Here is a 20000-nt window from a genome sequence, read left to right as displayed (position 1 = left end):
ATTTTGTTCTTTTGCGGAGGCCACAATTTTCTCCCAGGCCACACAAACCAATCACAGCAGTTTGCGCTCCATTTTGTATGATTAGATAAGGCTTTATGAAAGTATGACCTGACTGGATGGTAGGCTCCACACTCACTGTGTAATCAGCCATTCTCAACCAAGTGGAGACTTTGCAGGATTGTATTGTGTTGCCAGACCTAGTGGTGCTGAAGTGTCGGACACCCCTGCAGCAAATAACATAGGTTTTCCATCCCCTCATTACAGCACCTACAGGTCAGGACACTACTGTTCACTTGAGATTCTGCCCACTGCTCTGCTGACTCGGCACAAGGCGGTCTGTGCCCTTGAGTCAAAGCAGATCGAGAGGGAGACATTCAAGGAGACAATTTGCTCCTGCATCACTGCATTCCAACTCCAGCCCCAGGCATCTCAATGCCTGAATGGATTGGGTTGTGCTGGTAATGTACAGATCAAGGATGATCTTAATTAAATGGCCAGGTGCACTTTGCCACCTTAGCCCCCAAACAACTGACTAATGATAGACAGTGTCGAACGCCATGGTTATATCTATAAATGTTTCATACAATCCTTTCCTACTGAGCCTTGCATCACAAATGATACCCTCCATGAGAGCCATATTCTCGCCGCACCCATCCACAGATCTACAGGCCTTTTGTGAAATGGACATGACCAGTGATGTCATTTGGTCTGCGAGAATTTTGCAATGGAGCTGCAATAATGCAACCCTATTGTCAGAGGATGCCAGTTCTTAAAGTCCTGCAGTGGCTCCTCTTGGGGCAACACTGGCATTCAGCCCTGCTTGGCCCACATAGGAACTTAGCCAAGGTAGAGCCATACATTATACACCCTTATGAAGACATCCACCCCAAGGTCTTTAAGAGCCCCAATGTCAAAACCAGGATACTTCAGCCCAGCTCCTGCCATTCCAGCAGTCTTTAGTGCCCACATTACATCCCTTTGGGTGATTGGTTTGATAGCCTTGTACAATCTCGTTTCAAGGGGAGCCAATGGCCCCTTGTCAGGTGGAGATGGCACACCAAACCAAAGACGTACTCCGTATAGAAGGCCAATAATGGTGGTGCCTCCCTGACAATAGTGCCATCCCCCAGAACATCACTGGCCACCTCTCTTGGGTTGCGAGCAAGGGCCTGCTGCACCTAAGCATATTCTCTCCTCTTCCTCACACACATGTAGGCACCCCCATCTGGGTTTCCATCCACCCCCTTCACAACACCTCTGCCCAACCTCGCAGCCCTAAATAGGAGGCTAAGTATAGGGGCCAGGCTTCTGCCAAGCTAAACAAACCTCCATGGCCTTGAGATTCAGTCTCATTAGCAGCGGAGAGCTATCCTCATGACTTGGCAGGTCCACAGTGTGCCAGTAGAGACAACAAACTCCATCGTTCTCAGGGAGTAGCCCCGCACCATTGGTCATACCCAAACCAATGACTCCTACAGTTCACCCCACTATGCGATGACCCTAGATCATCACATGCCCCCATAGCAGACTTTGGGCAGCCAAGCATAAAACTGCAGCCTACCAGCTAGAACAGCTACCCAAAGCCCAGCAACACCATTGCCTCTCATATCCTCCTTCCCCACCTTCATACTCTCCTGAGGCATTGAATATAATAGTGGTCCAAAGGACTCGACAAAGAGAAGCTTCCACCCCAGCTATTTCCTTCCTTTCTACTGGCAACATCATGAACCCCGTCAGGAGTGCCTGCGGTAACACCCCACCACAAGAGGACCTCTGCCTCTAACGGGGCTATATCAGCGTAGGAAGCGGTTAGAGAGGTTCAAGTACTTCCCCTCTGAGAAGTCTCACACAGTTCAGACTCAGAGAGGTACCCAAGTACAAGCCGGACCTCACAATTGCCCAGGGGCTGGTCTCCAAGCTCAAGAAGTGTACTCTGATAATCCAGAGTCTGGTGCTTCTTGCGCATTCTTTCTTTCTTAAGACCCATGCTGGTCAGGATATTCTCCACTCCAGCAACAGAAAGGATCTTGTCCGCACAGTACCCAACTTCAGGACTGGCTTGCTCTTGTTATATTCCACCAGGTGCACTCTGCACATGTGCAGGAGTATTCCAGGGCAGGTCTGGAATCACAAGTCACATGGGACACCCGTGCAACCCAAGAGAGCTGGTAGCCACTATTCTTTCAGTGGCTTTGGTTGAAGAACACACAGCAGAGGCAGTGTTAGTCACCACAGTATAGGTTCCCCCCGCCACCCCATATATGACCGAGCAGTAACAGGTGCTTCCAAGGTCCCAGGACCACCATTCTCAGATCTTACACAGAACATATAATGTCCTGAGACCACGGCAGCAGTTGCAAATGTCCACTGACATCTGGCACACCATAAAGTGAATCACGGGTCTCTATAATGTTCTTAAATATGTTCTATGTACAAGTGCGCTGACCAAAACAATGCATTCCATACGCAGCACACCACCCAAGCCAGCGAACCTGCACTGTTATATGCAACATGAACTCCATGGCCCTGCTGGGTTTGCCAACAACAGTCCCCCCTGGCAGAGATACAGGTTATGATTTTCTGAGGGCCAGCTCTCCCCTCCAACTCAGTTCTTTCTCATCCCCCTGTGATAGTATTGGGGGAGGGGGAACAGGGAGTCTAAGCGCACCCAGGGACCTCTCTCAGGGGTTGATAATGAGACCAAGGTCTCTACCCCATCCATGCCAGGCCCCTTCCCCCAACCCCCTTTTGACAGGGGGTGTGAGGCTGCCAGGCATTACCACAGACTGGGGTGAAAGTGAACACTTTCTGTCCACTATTTGCCATAGATGTTGTGGTGAGCACCTTAACTGGGATTTAGCAGACAGGAGCAAAGGTCATTACTAACTCCTCTCCCCCGATTCTCGGTTGCAGAACCAGCTACTGGGACCAGGGAATGGAACCATGGAACCACCCAGTTATATTAAATGTACTTAGAAGGCCATGCAAGGCCAAGCTTGGTCTGCCCTGAACACACACAGTGAGAATATTGCACCAAACTAAGAACCTCAATGCAACACCCCACTGAGCAGGATTCTTAGCAACTCGAACCAGGGTCAATTACAACTCTTTACTATGACAATCCTTAAGAGAGGATTGTCACATTAGACTTGCTGCAAGGCCTGGCACGACAAACTCCCGAATCTCTTCCTCTCTTTTTCTTGGGCACTCTCCTCAGGACTGACCTAGGCCTAGTCCGGCCGCCACCCAACCCTGTGTTGCAGCGGCTGAGTCTGTCTCTTTTGGCCGGTTCTGAGCGTTCCACACCATAAGTCCTACTGTTGCTAATTCAAGCCTGGATTTTGTCTTAGAGGTTTTCATATGTATATCTGGCAGGTGTAGCCCCGTTCCCTTGGTGTCTCTGCCAGGAGAGACACCAGCAGCCCAGTCTTGCAGTTCCTCTCATACTGAACAAGACTGCTATCACAATGATGATCACAACAACAGTAAGGTAAAACTAACCTGTCTTGCAACAGTCTAAACCCAGCTCACATTCCCCGTTATGGATGAACAATCCAAAGCTTTGTAATTTCTGCTTCACAATCATAGGAAGAGCTGACATTGAAGGATCAATAAGTGATGTCACTATGAACGCTTCGCTACCACAAGCCAGTTATCCCTGTGGTAACTTTTCTGACACCTCTTGCTTAAAACTCTTAAAAGGTCAAAAGGATTGATCGACTGTGCTTTCACAGCCCACATTCATACCGAAAATCAGGCTCAGGCTAGCTAGCTTTTGCTCTTTTGCTCTATGCGAGGTTTCTGTCCTCACTGAGGACACCTGTGTTACCATTTTACAGATGTACTAAGCCAGTCAAATTCTCCACCATACACTGTCCTCAGCCAGGATTGCCGTCGGACATGAGTGCCCAAACAGGGCACGCAGCAATGCGGTCCAACGAGGGGCTGGCTGCTGGCATGCCCATCCAACAAACAGCTTGGAGCTAGGATCTCCATCACTAGCCCACCTTGGGAGCCAGGTTCCAGTTACACCACTGACATCTCTCTACAATTTCAGACTACAGTCAGGCTCAACAGGTCTATTTTAGATGACGGGGCATTTGGCTAAGTAATACAATCAGTAAATGCATAGCAAAGATAAAAACACTTAAAATTACATGGTGAACCCTCGGGTGCCAGTTGACCACGGGGGTGACCCACATTCCATCCACACCTGGCAGTCTGTTGGGCACCCAAGAGTACTATAATGATTCTGGTGTTGACAAACTGAGCAGGAGAGAGATGATCCTCACCGACCCAACTACACAGAATAGGACGGCAGACTTCATATCCATTAAAACATAATTCATCACTGTGATAGAGCCCCGAATGGCCATCTCTTGGATGACATTATAAATATATATATATATATATATATATATATATATATATATATATATATATATATATATATATATATATATATATATATATATAATATATATAATATATATAATATATATAATATATATAATATATAATATATAATATATATATAATATATAATATATATAATATATATAATATATATATATATATATATATATATATATATATATATATATATATATATATTATATACATTATATATAATATATGTAATATATATAATATATAATTTATGTCATATATATAAAATATATATTATATATATTACATATTTCATAGACATAATATATATATATATATATATATATATATATATATATATATATATATATATATATATATATATATATATATAATATATATATATATATATATATATATATATATATATATATATATATGTATATAATATATATATATATATATATATATATATATACATATACTGCGTGCACAAAAGTTATCAAGGATGTATGCTTATCAACAAAAAATATACTATTATGGCAAAATATCGTCTTTGGTATAAGGTATGACACAAAAAGAACAGCTAGTATTGAATATCTTGTCATAATTCTAAAGAAGGGCACAGTTCTCTTGCCCGAACCAAAGAACTAATAACAGGAAAATATAGTAAACCTTAATATGGTAACTAAATGTGCACTCTCTCTCTCTCTCTCTCTCTCTCTCTCTCTCTCTCTCTCTCTAAAAGAATTCAGGCAAAAGTAAAAGGAATCACGTCAGAACTAAGAAGAGAAGTCCCCTGCGCATGAATGAATTATGTCAGGAATCTACAAGGGAAGACAAAAGCCATTAACAGTTAATCAACGATGACATAAGATGGAAAAGGACCTGGCAGCCAGAAAGTTTAATGCTGTAATAATTATGCATTGCTAGACATATAATTAAAAAAATACCAAAGAATGTTCTTGTCTTGACGTGTTTTTGTCAGAATGTTAATGATTTTTGTATGCTAATACATAATACCGTAAACAACATCAGAAACGTTACTCGGGGTGTAGAGTTGTAATTTCGCTTCTTGTCGATGATCCTCTGACGCCACTGTCTTTGAGAACTGTTCACCGTAGGAAATTACGACGACATCAAAGGCACACGGCCCTCCGTTTTTTGCCCCATCTGCCAGGACTGAAATTATAATCACTTGAGCAGAAGAGGGAGCACTTTAGACGACGCCGCGCGGTGAGTCATTCAGAGAAAACTATGGGCGACACCTTTGTCACAAAAAGAGAAACTTTGATCAGAGTGAAATGCTTCTTTGGTGCTTATCGTGTGATTGTCATTTCGCTTCTTGCCAATTTCCATTGAATGATTGGTGTGTCAAACTATTCTGACAGTCGCTGTCTCTGTCTAGGGTGACAACAGTTTCTAACAACCTAATCGAGATTCTTTTGAAAGTGCGACAACTACTCATCACCGTCGAAGGGGATGCATTTTATTTTCCAAGTTGGTAATCGTAATAGTCTGGGAGTACGAGTTCATACAAAAATTCACGGATGTATTATTCTGAATTTTTAGCACTAACCAACTGGAGTACAGTGACGATCTTAATTTGGATCCGGTTACGACTGTAGGAAATTGTTCAGTAAGAGGGAACACATTCTACATAAAATTTGAAAATGATGGTGATGACGGTATGTGAAGTACAGGGGACTCTGAGGATCAGGATCGCACGCCGCTGTCGATATAAATGGTTTATGGAGATCTGAAAATATATTTAAAACTCACATTCAAAGAACACGCTTCCATTTATAGGACACACTGACGCACGTACACAGCCTTTCATTTAAAAACATTCCTTTAATAACTTGAACAATCATTTTCCTGATGTCTCGGATATGAACAAAGCAAAGACCGATTCATAATATGGATATGGATTCTGACCCGAGAAAAAGAAAACTTTAGATTAAAAGAAGTATAAATTACGGCAAAACTTGCAGAAGGATGTTCACAGAATTAGCAGTGAACGTCGGTATGTTCCAAGGATCAATCCATGGAACAAAGGTTGTGTTCAGAAATTCGTGTCAAATTCCTTTTAGTGAAGTGCACTTGGGTGGAGGATTAAATGACAATTTCCTGGACACTGAAATAAAAGGAAATGAACAGAGTTGGTTTTGATAACAGCCAAGCGGAAGATAAAAAATAAGTCATATGAAGATGATTTATTAGTACGCTTTAAGTCCGTCAAACATTGCAAGATATATGAAATGTTTACTCAAGGAGAAGGAGTATTATTTTACTTCTAATAATAATCAATACATGAGACGGAAACTATGCACCCAGTTCCTTTAACTACAACTGAAATATCCAAACCTGGACGAAGGTAATTTAGTTCACTGAAACATCAATGATAACGTAAAATTGTCCTACAAAGGGACATCTGTTAAGAACTGTTCGGTAAACACAGAATATGCTTTAAAGATGTTGTTGCTGAATGGTGTAATAACCAACCCAATAATACGTTCAAGAACTTACTTTTCCTTAGCTGTAAATCACCATCCTTAAATAACTTGAAAAAAAGCATTCGAGTTTAAATCAAAAGCTGTTCACTGGCCAGACTGAATTAGCATACGTAAATTTTGAACTTACTGTACTGAAGACCAATTTTAGCAAACAAAACAGGCTAATAGAGTCCTAAAGTATTGCCATTCCTACCACTAACACTAACGGTAATACCAGTTTCAGCAATAATAAAACATAAAGAATCATACAAAGAATAACAACAAAACCCCCTTGGAATCGCGCGCACACACACACACACATACACGCGCGCGCTCGCCATGATTTCAAAGAACAAAATGTAAACCAGGCAACTACGCCGGCTATATTGAATAAAGGCAATCCGTGCTTATCCGTAGCCATGAATATACTATAAATATTTTAACTCGCGGGGGCCTCATGTTGCAGGCAGGGCCAAAAGGTCCATCACTCTCCACATTACGGAAGTTGCATTCATCAATATGCATTGCAAGGCACCAAGAGCCAAAATTGGGAACACCAATTTCCATTTTGCCAATTACACGATATAAATCCGTCTATGCGCTCCGAACTGGATACTTTTCCTGTGTCTGTTGCCAGACACAGCTCTCGAATTTCGGAGGTGATGGAAGATCGCGCCAGAAAAACGAATGAGAAAAACGGAATTTTATACTTAATACTAGTACTTATAAAAGCTAGCGTAATTGGAGTCAGTAACGTAACATTTTCCTAACCAGGAGAGACTGCAAAGGAAGTTTTCTGGCATCGACCTTTAAGAATCTGTCGTGATAGAGTATCTGGACGGACGACACCAAGTGAGTCCCTTTAATACCAATTCACAGTCCGAGAAAAATGACAGATTTTATTGAGATCGAATTCTTATCCTCTGTGGGCGAACAACGTCAGCAAATCGGACACCTGAATGCCAAAATCATTCAGGTCAAGATACTATTAATTTAAACGGCAGGGAAGGAACCACTGGATGATGCTTGAGAAAAGACTCAACAGAATATGAAGATACGTCGAATTAACGATTTCTTATAAAAGCAAGAAAAAAGGGAGGGTCATGGAAGACTTCTAAGAAGAGACTCGTAAAGGAGCAGGTTATATCCCTCCTTGTTATGCATTACGAATGAGATCACTCAGTCGCTCATTCATTACCATAAAGGTGGACGAACAAAATGCAATAATTTTATCTAAAGAATTTCGATACCGCTAAACTTAAGGTTGCCTTGGAAATGTATACACATACATATATACATACATACATACATACATATATATACAGTATATATATATATACATACAGTATATGTATACATTTATATGTGATATATATATATATATATATATATATATATATATATATATATATATATATACAGTATATATATATATATATATAATATATATTATATATATTATATATACATGCGTGTGTATAACTGACTCACGAAGATATGGAACGTGATGACTGTATAAATAAAGGCAAATGCCATAATGGAAATAGAAACAACTCTGTTGTTTCTTTTTTCCTTCATGGCATTGCCTTTATGTATAGATATAGATATAGATATATATATATATATATATATATATATATATATATATATATATATATATATATATATATGTATATATACATACATATATGTTGTATATATGCACACACACACACACACACACACACACACACACACACACACACATATATATATATATATATATATATATATATATATATATATATATATATATATATATATATATATATATATATATATATATATATATATTATATATATATATATATATATATATATATATATATATATATATATATATATATATATATATATATATATATATATACATATATATATATATATATATATATATATATGTATATGTAGATATACATGTGTACATATATATGTAAATATACATGTATACGTACTGTATATATTTGTACATATATGTATTTATATATGTATATATATATGTATGTATATATATATATATATATATATATATATATATATATATATATATATATATATAAATTCGACACACGTTCCTTTACTAGCAGACTGAAGAGAAACATAAAAGTAAGTTTACAAGAAAGCTCGTATAATTGACAGATGACATACAGATATCCCTGAGGATGGGGATTATAAAGGAACAGATGCACCTGGAACCCAACGCAGTTGCATTTGTGGACTTACCAAAACAAAGGTAAGTGTTTGAAGGATTTTACAAAAGATTAGGCCTAACCTGCACAAAAGCAGGAAGGAGTCAATAAAAGGATTACACAGGGGAAGAGACTGACCACCAAAAATGACCTTCGAATGAATAAGTTGATTACATATTTATAAAAGTACAACACTTAATATATTCTCCTTTTGGTAAACAATAACAATTTTGCAAAATTAACATTTTCAAAAAAACTTAACATACGAATAAAAAAAATATATATAAGGTAACTAATTAGTAATTAAGTCAGTGATTTTACCTTCAAGATCATTCTTGAACGTTTTACTAATACAGGGGCCCAAATAATAGATGCCAAGACTAAGGCTGAAATTACAGCTGGAAGCAAGCTGTTAAATTGCAGATTCTACAAGATTTCATGAAATCTTTTGATCTGGCAATCACTGAACTGTCAGTCCAATTGATCCTGTGGGAGTTTTCACTTAAATGAATGAATATTGCATTGGATGTTTGCCCAGTTTTGACAGAATACTTATACCGTTTAATTCTCACTTCTAAATCCCTCCTAGATTGACCTATATAAAAAGAAGAGCAGTCCAAGCATGGAATTTTATATATTATGTTGTTGCTTTCCTTAAGGCTATTTTTTTTAAAGTCCTTTTAATGTGCTATTATAAAAAAAAACAGGTTGATTTTATGGTTTCAACACCATTAAAATAAGGCTGGCTAAGAATGTTCTTAGAGGTTTCTTCTCCATGTCATTTTCACTATAAAACTTTTTGTGGGCTTTATTATGGAAAATATCTAGTATGTGTGAAGGGTAACATAAACCTGTCCCTATTTTTCTTATGTATTCGATTTCTTGATCCTAATACTGGGAACTAACAATGTGCAATGCTCCTAAAAACATAGGAGTTAGTCCGCTAATTAAAATACACGTGTAATGCTGTTATTTTGGGTTGGTACTTCTGTCTGCCCACATGGACTAATTCGTCCTCTTACTAGTGCTTCTTCCTGACTGACTCCGCCCATTATCACCAACATCACCACCAGTACTAAACAATCTTTCGGAGGAGGAGGATGTGTTGATTTTATCCTCGATACAACATAATTTTTTGTGTATGATGGATGAAATACAAAGTAAGTAGAGTTATTTTTAAATTATTTCTTGATAAATGTATATATTATCTTACATATAAATGCAAAATAACATGTAAATACTATTTGCTTTGTGTTTTATTGTTGTTTTTAATTACTGGACCTTTTAGTCCAGTTGGGAACATCGGAGCACTGATAATTATAGGCCTAATTAGTCCAACTGGGCATAGCAAAGAAAGACCTTGTTTTCTTACAACATATCACTTGATATACTCAAATATAGAGATTGTTATGTACACAAATTATTGTTTGACATCACTGCCAACATCTCTGCGACCACAGTCATCACTACCAAAGCCACAACTACCACCATCATCGCTGCAACCACTGCATACTAACCATCATCACTATCATCACTTTTATGACTATCTACATTACCTCTTTGCCTAGATATTCCAAAATCTATTTTCTATGGAAGAAGATTGCACAAATTAGCTGCCAGAAATTTGGAATGCATTCAGGATATTGAACTAAATGAAGTACTAAGTGAAGAGGAACCTGATGATGATACTAATGATCCACCTATTACATCGGAAGACTTTCATCAAGATATAGAGACTGGTAGGTTTATTCTAAAGAGTAAGGTAAAATGACTACTTTAATCTCATCTTTGAAATGCTTTTTTTTACTTGAAAAAAATGTAAACAGTACTTGAAATTATTGGTAACTTTTCAAGCCTAATGTAGAATAAAGGGGCTGTTGACTATACCGGGGAAGAGGGAACATAGTTGAAAACCAGAGTTACACAGTATGTCTTCAGTTTATCTTCAATTTATTTTCAATTTATTTTCATTAGAAGAGGATGAAGTTCCAGTGCTTGAAGATAGATCCACATTTGATGCTGGAATCGAGGATACTCCTCATTCCTCTGATGAAAATGAGACTGTTGTGCTAGAAATAAGTGCTGCTTCAGAAACGCCAGGAACATCATCAGGAGCCTCTACCAGGAAAGCAAGAAGTAAATCAAAACTTTCTGCTACTTCATGGAAGGTAGCTGATTCTGAGGTATCTTCATCACATGATTATCTTGGCCAAGATCCAATGTTCAATGATGACCTACGGCAGCCATTTCAGTATGTATGTGACTTCCTTGATGATGACATTATGGACACTATTGTAGCACAGTCAAATCTCTATGCAATTCAAAAAATCCAAACAAAACTCTAAATGTTGACCGTAATGAACTAGAACAATGGCTGGGTTTGAGTATCTATTTTTTCAATAAGTAAACTTCCGAATATCAGAATGCATTGGTCAACCCAGCTAGATCCTCTTAGGGAAGTTGCTGCAGATGTTATGAGTCGTAACAGATGGGAAGAAATAAAATCCAAATTTCATATGGTTGATAATTCGATCCTCGATTCAAACCCCAGAGGAAACAGGGACAAATTATTCAAAGTCCGCCCCCTTGTTGATAAACTGAGAAGCAAGTTTCAGCAAATCCCGATGACTCAAAATCTTTGCGTTGATGAACAACTTGCTCCTTTCAAGGGAGATAGTAGTTTCAAACAGTATATACCTAGTAAACCGCATAAATATGGGTATAAGCTTATGGTTCTTGCAGACAGTCAGGGTATGACTTATGATTTTATGCCATACACGGGGAAAATTGATCCAGTCGATGACCAAAATGTTCCTGGCCTTGGTGCTAGTGCCAATAGTGTGTTACATTTGGCTCAAGTAATCCCTACAAACTGCAACCATCTTTTATTCTTTGATAACTGGTTTACCTCTGTGCCACTCATGCAGCACCTGTCTACCAGGGGTATTTGGTGTTGTGGAACAGTCCGGGTTCCTCGCTTGCCAGGAATAAAGAATTCGAAGGATGCAGAGAAAGCTTTAATGAAAAAAGGTAGAGGTTCATATGAAGAGCTAAGAAGCACAGGTGAAGGATGTGAGGTTACCTATGTCAAGTGGTACGATACTAAAATTGTGAATATTGTGTCAACTTTCGCAAAAGCCAACCCCATCAGTAAGGTCTCCAGGTATGACAGAAAACTCAAGTGTAGGATTGATGTAAACTGCCCTGACATTATTTTGCAGTATAACAAGTCAATGGGGGGAGTAGACTTGGCAGACTGCCTTATTTCCCTATACAGGATAACTATAAGGTCCAAGAAATACTACCATCGCCTTATTTTCCACATGATTGATATGGTAATAGTAAATAGCTGGCTACTCTATCGACGAGATGCTGGAAATCTTCATATACCAAAGCCAGATATCCTTCCCCTTGCAGTCTTCAAACTGAAAGTTGCATTTGCTTTCATGAAAAGAGGAAAGTCCTCAGGAAACCTAAAAAGAGGCAGGCCATCAAGCCTAGAGGGTAAAAGTAAAAAACGAAAGGTAGGACGACCTGCTCAGGCAATTCCTGATAAACCTATTCGATCTGACCTTGTAGGACATTTCCCAAGTGTTGATGATATAAGGAGGATTTGCAAGAATCCGGGATGTAAAGGAAAAACAAATATTCTGTGCATGAAATGTAAAGTAAACTTGTGTCTCAATAAGAATAACAACTGTTTCCTAAAATTTCACACACCATAAGTAGGAAATGAGATGATAAGGATTTTTACATCTTGCATTAGTGTTCCATTCAAAGGAGAAGCATGTAAAGAGGTTAATCAATATATATTAATGCAGTTACTTTCATAACATTTTAAATTATTCAATTACATTCTGATTTCAAGGAAAATTACAAGGCAAACATTTGAAAGACTAAATTACTAATTGATTATTTTCAATGTTATGTGTAAAATAATGACAAGCAAGCAGCTATTATTTCTTATTTACGGACTTTATTCATGTATAAACTTCCTACAATAAAGTATTAAGCAAAATGTAAAACAAGTAGTTTGATAAGAACCTATGTTTTTTAGAATATTGTTGCTGAAGCTGTAGAACAGATTGGCTGTTCTGATGCCCGACTGGACTAATTAGTCCACTAATTCTAATTCAGTAATAATAACATAAATAATTAAAAAAAACTTATATGAGTATATATTGGTGCTATATGAAACCATTGAACAGGGAGAAAAATTTTTTTCTTCTAAATAAAAAAATTGGGCAGTAGAGGGTTAAGGTGGTGGCCTGAACAGAAATGAGCATACGTTAAGTTGTTTGTTGGTTTCGTATAAATACTGAATTTGCATTGAAATGTTTCTCAATGTATTAAAATATCTAAGAAGGGGAGGCAGTTATCTTTTTCTAATTCTAAAGTAAATTTAATGGATGGTACCTGGTTACTGAAATTAGAAGGTAAATCATTTACATCAATAAAACCAAGCAAAACAGCTAAAATATTGTCATCCTATCCACTCTAAATGTTATCAGGTAAACCTTGCTTTTCACATCATTCCATATATAAGTTTGAAAGGAGTGGGGATAAAGGGTTGCCTACTGCCATACCAAATATTTTTGGTAGAATTCACCAATGAATATAAAATCGTAATATCGTCGTCATATCCACTTTAAAGGAGTATATATGATATTAGGTAAATTTCGTTTTTCAAAGAATTCCATATACAAGTTAGATAGGAGTGGGGATAGAGGGTTGCACATTGCCATATTAAATATTTGTTGGTAAAATTCACCACTGAATACAAATTCTCTCAAAGATTTGCCTTTGTTTTAGTAAAATATATATATATATATATATATATATATATATATATATATATATATATATATATATATATATATATATATATATACTGTATATATATATAATGTAATAATATATGTAAATATATTATATATATGTAATATATAATATATATATATATATATATATATATATATATATATATATATATATATATATATATATATATATATCCATATACAATATATATATATATATATATATATATATATATATATATATATATATATATATATATATATATATATATATATATATATATATATATATACTGAATCATGGATGAACCCTCTTCATAGAAAACTCTCATGAAATAAGGTACTTCACAAACAACAACATGAGGATCATTAACAGCACGTCGAGCCTGCTACTGACATCACTCATCACATTACGGAAATTGCATTCGCCAATACGCGTTGCAAGGCACCAAGCGCCAAAATTGGGAACACAAATTTCCATTTTGCCAGTTACACGAAATAAGTCAGTCTATGCGCTCTGGACTGGATACTTTTCCTCTCGAATTTCGGAATGAAGAAGATCGTGTCAGAAAAAACGAATGAGGAAAACAGGATTCTACACTCCATGCTAGTATACTAGTAGTGATAAAAGCTATTGTAACTGGAGTCAGTAACGCAATGTTTTCTCCCAATTCCTAGAATATTAAGGCCCTTTCCGATGCCACTGTAAAATCTATGCAAATCTTTCTAGGACTCCCTCTCCCTCTTCCTGTTATTTGTTACTTTCTGTACCAAAGTCCCACTATACACCTTCCGTGGTAGTAAATTAAGTAATGTTATGCCCTGATGCAAAGGAACAACTATTTTAAACTATTCCTTCGGAATCTTTCCCTCATCTATACTTACCTTGAAAAGCCTGGTCAACCGCACAGTATGTGGTATGACCACCATACCACAGTGTCTCATTTGTAATCCCAGCGACTCCTGGTATACTGTACTTCCATTTTTTAACCTCTTTACCACCATAATGTCCCAGACAGTCATCTGCTTGTCTCAAAATCACAATAACATTTCTACTTGTGCTTCATGCATCTCTGCATATCTTGCATCTTCCATATTGTGCGACTGTAAATCTCCAACATTCTCTTTCCATCGAAGCATGGCAGCAATCACTTCACACTGCATAATCTCCTTTTACTCCGTCATTCTTAGCTCCACTTTCCCATTAGTCTTTCTCTCTGCTTTTCCTTTCCTGCAGGACAGTTTCTTATTCTACACGAAGTTCCAGCTAAACTCTCCTCTATTACTGTAACTTGGCTTCTATTTCTCTCTCATTTTCTTTCGTTTCTGAACCTCCTCTGTACCTCCTGTCCTTTACATGATCTCTTCTGTCACATAAGGACTCAATTAATCTCAGCTTTACCTAAGTTCAATCTTTCATTTAGTGAAAGGTGACCTTTGTAAAGTGGACTGTTAATAATAATAATAATAATAATAATAATAATAATAATAATAATAATAATAATAATAATAATAAAAGCCGAATGGATCTTTCTTGTTTGTCCCCCCAGGGTGATGGCAGGGTAGGTAGGGGAAGGGAGGGTAGGGGCGTCATGACACATCCACCCTCCTCTCGCAAACCTGTTTGTCCGCTCTGGGTGGGGGCGGGGTAGGTAGGGGATCGGGAGAGTAGGGGAGACATGACACATCCACCCTCCTGCCCCGCACAGCGTAGCGCGCGTCATCTCGCTAGTAATAATAATAATTAAGAGTAAACTCAGATTAACAGCTATTACGATCGTGACTGACAATCCGTGCTCATAAAAAAACACTCGAAACTCAGCAGCTGCACAACACAACAACACATTTTTTCCCCAGCACAGGGAATATTATTTTTGAAGAAACGATTCACTGAAACCCCTCACGGCTAATTGTAAATCACAGATATTAAAAAATCTTTTTTCTTTCTACCGATTTTATAATGAGCAATATCAGACACTTAATAAATTGTGAAACTACTGCATTCCCGTCCGCATTAGCTATTAATCCAATTAATTATCCATCTATAATTAATACCTCACGGCAATTGACCCCTGCTGACAGCGTATAATCAACTAATTGTTTACCACTCAATTAATAGCTCCTGTGTCATAACTCTGTCGACTGTATCTTGAATGGAATGCAAAATGAAAATTAGGTTCAATTACTAATGGGAATATATTCTCACTGGCCTCTAACCGATACCTCCACCATTTTAATCAGCCCTGACATCAAATATGCTATTCGAGGGTATCAGATTTTGTCATTCTATGACAACAAATATCAATTTGGTCATTCTGTGGCATTACATTTGCTTCTCTCGGATATCATACTTACCATTTTAGGGCAACCTGTCTTTCTAGAATATACTATTCATCATTCTGGGATGTTAGTTGCCTTATTTAGAAAGCGATGGGTATACCAGACTACATCATCATCGTCGTCATCATCTTAAAACAAAATGATGCAAAAGCCTTCTGCGCAACTCTGTTATTCACATCTTTCCTGTAGGTTCTTCGTTAGGAGAGTCGGTAGAGTTGTCGGCTAGCACTCACTAGGCCCGAGTTCGAGTCTCCGGCCGGCTAATGCAGAATTAGAGGAATTTATTTCTGGTGATAGAATTTCATTTCTCGCTATAAAGTGGTTCGGATTCCACAATAAGCTGTAGGTCCCGTTGCTAGGTAACCAATTGGTTCTTAGCCACGTAAAATAAGTCTAATCCTTCGGGCAAGCCCTAGGAGAGCTGTTAATCAGCTCAGTGGTCTGGTTAAACTACGGTATACTTAACATCCTGTACTTAATCTTCCACAAATCTCCACTCATCGCCATCCTCCCTTCTATAACTCTTATCCAAGCAAGTCTCGGCTTGCATTTCTATAGCTCCTATCCAAGCAAGTCTCGGTTTGCCAATTCTTTTGGTTCCTAAAGCAGCTCAGCTGACACTATCACGTACTATTTTCCGGAGAGCTGTGCGAAGGACATGTCCAAGCCACCTCCAAATCCCTTTCGTCATTATCTTATCTACATTTGAAACTTCCCTAATTTCCGACCTGGTATTTTTTGCAACTATCCTGGCATCTGATTCCTGAAATTCCTCTTAAAGCTTTATACTCGAATAGACAAATTCTTAGATTTCGTTTCATTGCCATATGATTTATGCCCATATAGCAATACAAATCGTACAAGGCATGTATAATCTTACTTCGTATGAAATTTTCTGTTACATAATTTCCAAATCTTATTCAGCCTGGCCATTGTTTGATTTGCAATTTTTACTCGTTCACTGAATTCAAAGCCAAAAGAGTTCCAACTCTAATATGCAGGGGAATTTTTCTATCAATTAGTCAACAAATTGTATTTTGGGTGAATGTTGTTCTCAAATCTTTTATTAACGCCACTCTTTTGTTTTTCATTTATTTCTTTTTTACAGCAGGACTTTTTGGATGAAACTGATATCCCCACGTTCTTCTCATCCGTGACTGCGATCCAAAACAGTACACCATTAACAAGATACCTAATTTAGTGCTCAGGACAGCAAAGGCATGTTCCGGCTAGTTCAGAAACCAAACCCAAAAACCTCTAGTTATTGAACCAAGCGTCCGGAACACTATCATACAGGCAAGAGAAAGGAATTTCCCTTAAATTTTAAACCATAATGCCGTCGTTATAGCAAATATCTGTCAGTCAATGTTATTTGACAGATCTTGCATCATTCGCAGTTCAAGGTTAGACGAACCAATCAAGCAAGGTGTGCGTTGTCATGGAAAGGCAGTTGAAAAATATGAACTCTATTTTCGGATGATATGGAAAACGTAATATATTTTTCAAAACATTTTCTGATTCTGGTTATGTGTCTGTTAACGGTAGAAAGTTGTGTCATTATGTAAATACACCAACAACAGAATTGTTGTTTGGCTGTTAATTTGCTTACTCTTCGGCATAACATCCGAACTTCATGAGAAATGCTAACAAAAATCATTTGACGTTTGGCTAAAAGGTCACCCTCTAGGGACTGACTGACAAGCTGATTTTACAATTATACTAGCATTAAGAAAAAGGTCTCCCATGTCATCACCTTTCAAAGAGCCTAGTCTATAGTTTGAAAACACATAAAAAAATACAGCAATAAACAGTTAAAAATAAAAAAGCTTACGAGCAAGAAAAAACAATGTCAAAAGCTTTACTGTAATAAGGGCATATGTCGCAAAGACACAGATGAGACATAAGGAAAGAAAAAAGTCAAGCCGTTTTTTACTGCGGTGTTATAACGATTTCATCAAACGCAGAAGACGTAACTTACATATAGATGGAGAGAAGGAAACAAAATGCCACGGCGCTTTCAGCTGGGATACAGGTTTCACGACTCTTTTCCGGTCTATACAATGTCAAAGGGTTTAGACGATCAAAAAAGCCGTTATTGGAGGTAAAGCTAGGTATCTTCAGAAGCGCTTTTAGGATTTTCTTCTGGAAATAAATTACACGTGTTCGTCCCATAACTACAGTCTAGAACTACAGTCTAGAAACTACAGTCTAGCACTCTTTGATCATGAAGCCTCCAATCCAATTTTTACTAGGCCAGATTTATATATACTATTAATCTATTTTCAATTTGCCAGTGATATCCTTTTGTTAAAAAAAATATTTTATTCCATTATTCCCTTCATCCTTACTTCTTATAGATTGTGGGAAATACTATCTTAACCTGATGATCTTGATTTCCTCTTTGTTAAAATAATAGATGGTTAACTAATAATATAATGGATCTTTCAAGTTGCCGTACACGCTCATTATTTATAAGTGCTGTGAAAGTTTTTTTTTATTTGCTATGATAATTTAGACTCTCTCTCTCTCTCTCTCTCTCTCTCTCTCTCTCTCTCTCTCTCTCTCTCTCTCTCTCTCTCTCTCTCGGGAATGATTACTTTAAATTCTTTAATTTTCCTTCGGTCTTTTCTCTCTATTTCAGTTTCACTTAATAGTTGTATGCGTCTATTTAGACACTTGTTAAATCTAATTATAAATATTACTGTTCACTTCTTAACATTTCCACTTACTTTCTTTTATTCATTGGCATCTTGATACTTCTTAGGTGATGTATTGTCAAATCATCGTTAAATAAACGCAGAAAACCAATTCTCTTTCGTTCCTGTTCCTGTTTTCTTTCAGATTACCAAAGTAATTGTGCAGTTCTATTTTCTTTTTTAATCTGATCATTGTGTATTTTTTTCAATCTAATCACTGTTTATACATTTAGCAAATCTTGGCATGACCAAAATACTGCTAAAAAAAAAGGTTCCTCCCTCGCTTTTATTCGAAGTTTTCTCCCAAGTTTGTTGACCGGGGAATCATTATCGATTCCATCAATATTAGTCATCGGCGTGTTGACGGAGGTCGTACTTTAAGATGAATGGGATCATCATCCTCCGGCTTGACAACATAACTGATGCTGTGAGGAACTGAGTTATTTGATAATAAGTTACAGAGGTATCGGTTGGGAAATCTCTCTCTCTCTCTCTCTCTCTCTCTCTCTCTCTCTCTCTCTCTCTCTCTCTCTCTCTCTCTCTCTCTGTGGTGATAAAATCGATTTCATTAATATTCATGATATGACCAACATATATAAGACATTTAAAAGCAATAACAATCAAAGCACAGGACAGTGAATAAATACAAGAGAAAAATTAAGAATTGGTTCTCGAAAGGAAAAAACAAAATATGAATAAATAGAAGAGAAAAATTAAGAATTGGTTCTCGAAAGGAAAAAACAAAATATGAATAAATAGAAGAGAAAAATTAAGAATTGGTTCTCGAAAGGAAAAAACAAAATAAAGTACAGAGACATACAAACAGACAGGCTGAGTAACTGCTGAAGATGCAACTGTTCTTTGAACGAAGTAAAATCAATTACGATTTGAAAAGGGAAGGAACTTGACAATCAGACCGAAAATGGCGTTATCCTAAATGGAAAAGTTCTGTTCTGCAGAGATGTGAATGGTGTATTTATCGAAATATTCTTCAGATGAGAGACTTTTTTCTTTATATAAAGTGGGAAGGGA

The 20000-nt window shown here is 37.2% G+C and overlaps 1 protein-coding gene, 1 long non-coding RNA gene and 1 pseudogene across 6 annotated transcripts in view; 2 read left to right on the top strand and 1 right to left on the bottom strand.

Moving 5' to 3' along the window:
* LOC136832823 (uncharacterized) overlaps positions 1-20000 on the bottom strand; it is a 422550-nt gene that overhangs the window by 193009 nt on the left and 209541 nt on the right. The window lies entirely within an intron of this gene.
* LOC136832822 (lachesin-like) overlaps positions 1-20000 on the top strand; it is a 624154-nt gene that overhangs the window by 445513 nt on the left and 158641 nt on the right. The gene's annotated exons all lie outside the window — the stretch shown is intronic.
* On the top strand, positions 4158-13140 carry LOC136832900 (piggyBac transposable element-derived protein 3-like; annotated as a pseudogene).

This window comes from Macrobrachium rosenbergii, chromosome 50 (genome assembly GCF_040412425.1).
Source record: "Macrobrachium rosenbergii isolate ZJJX-2024 chromosome 50, ASM4041242v1, whole genome shotgun sequence".
Taxonomy (NCBI): Eukaryota; Metazoa; Arthropoda; class Malacostraca; order Decapoda; family Palaemonidae; genus Macrobrachium; species Macrobrachium rosenbergii.
Note: the sequence above shows the minus strand (reverse complement) of the source record. Positions and strands in the feature narration are given on the sequence as shown.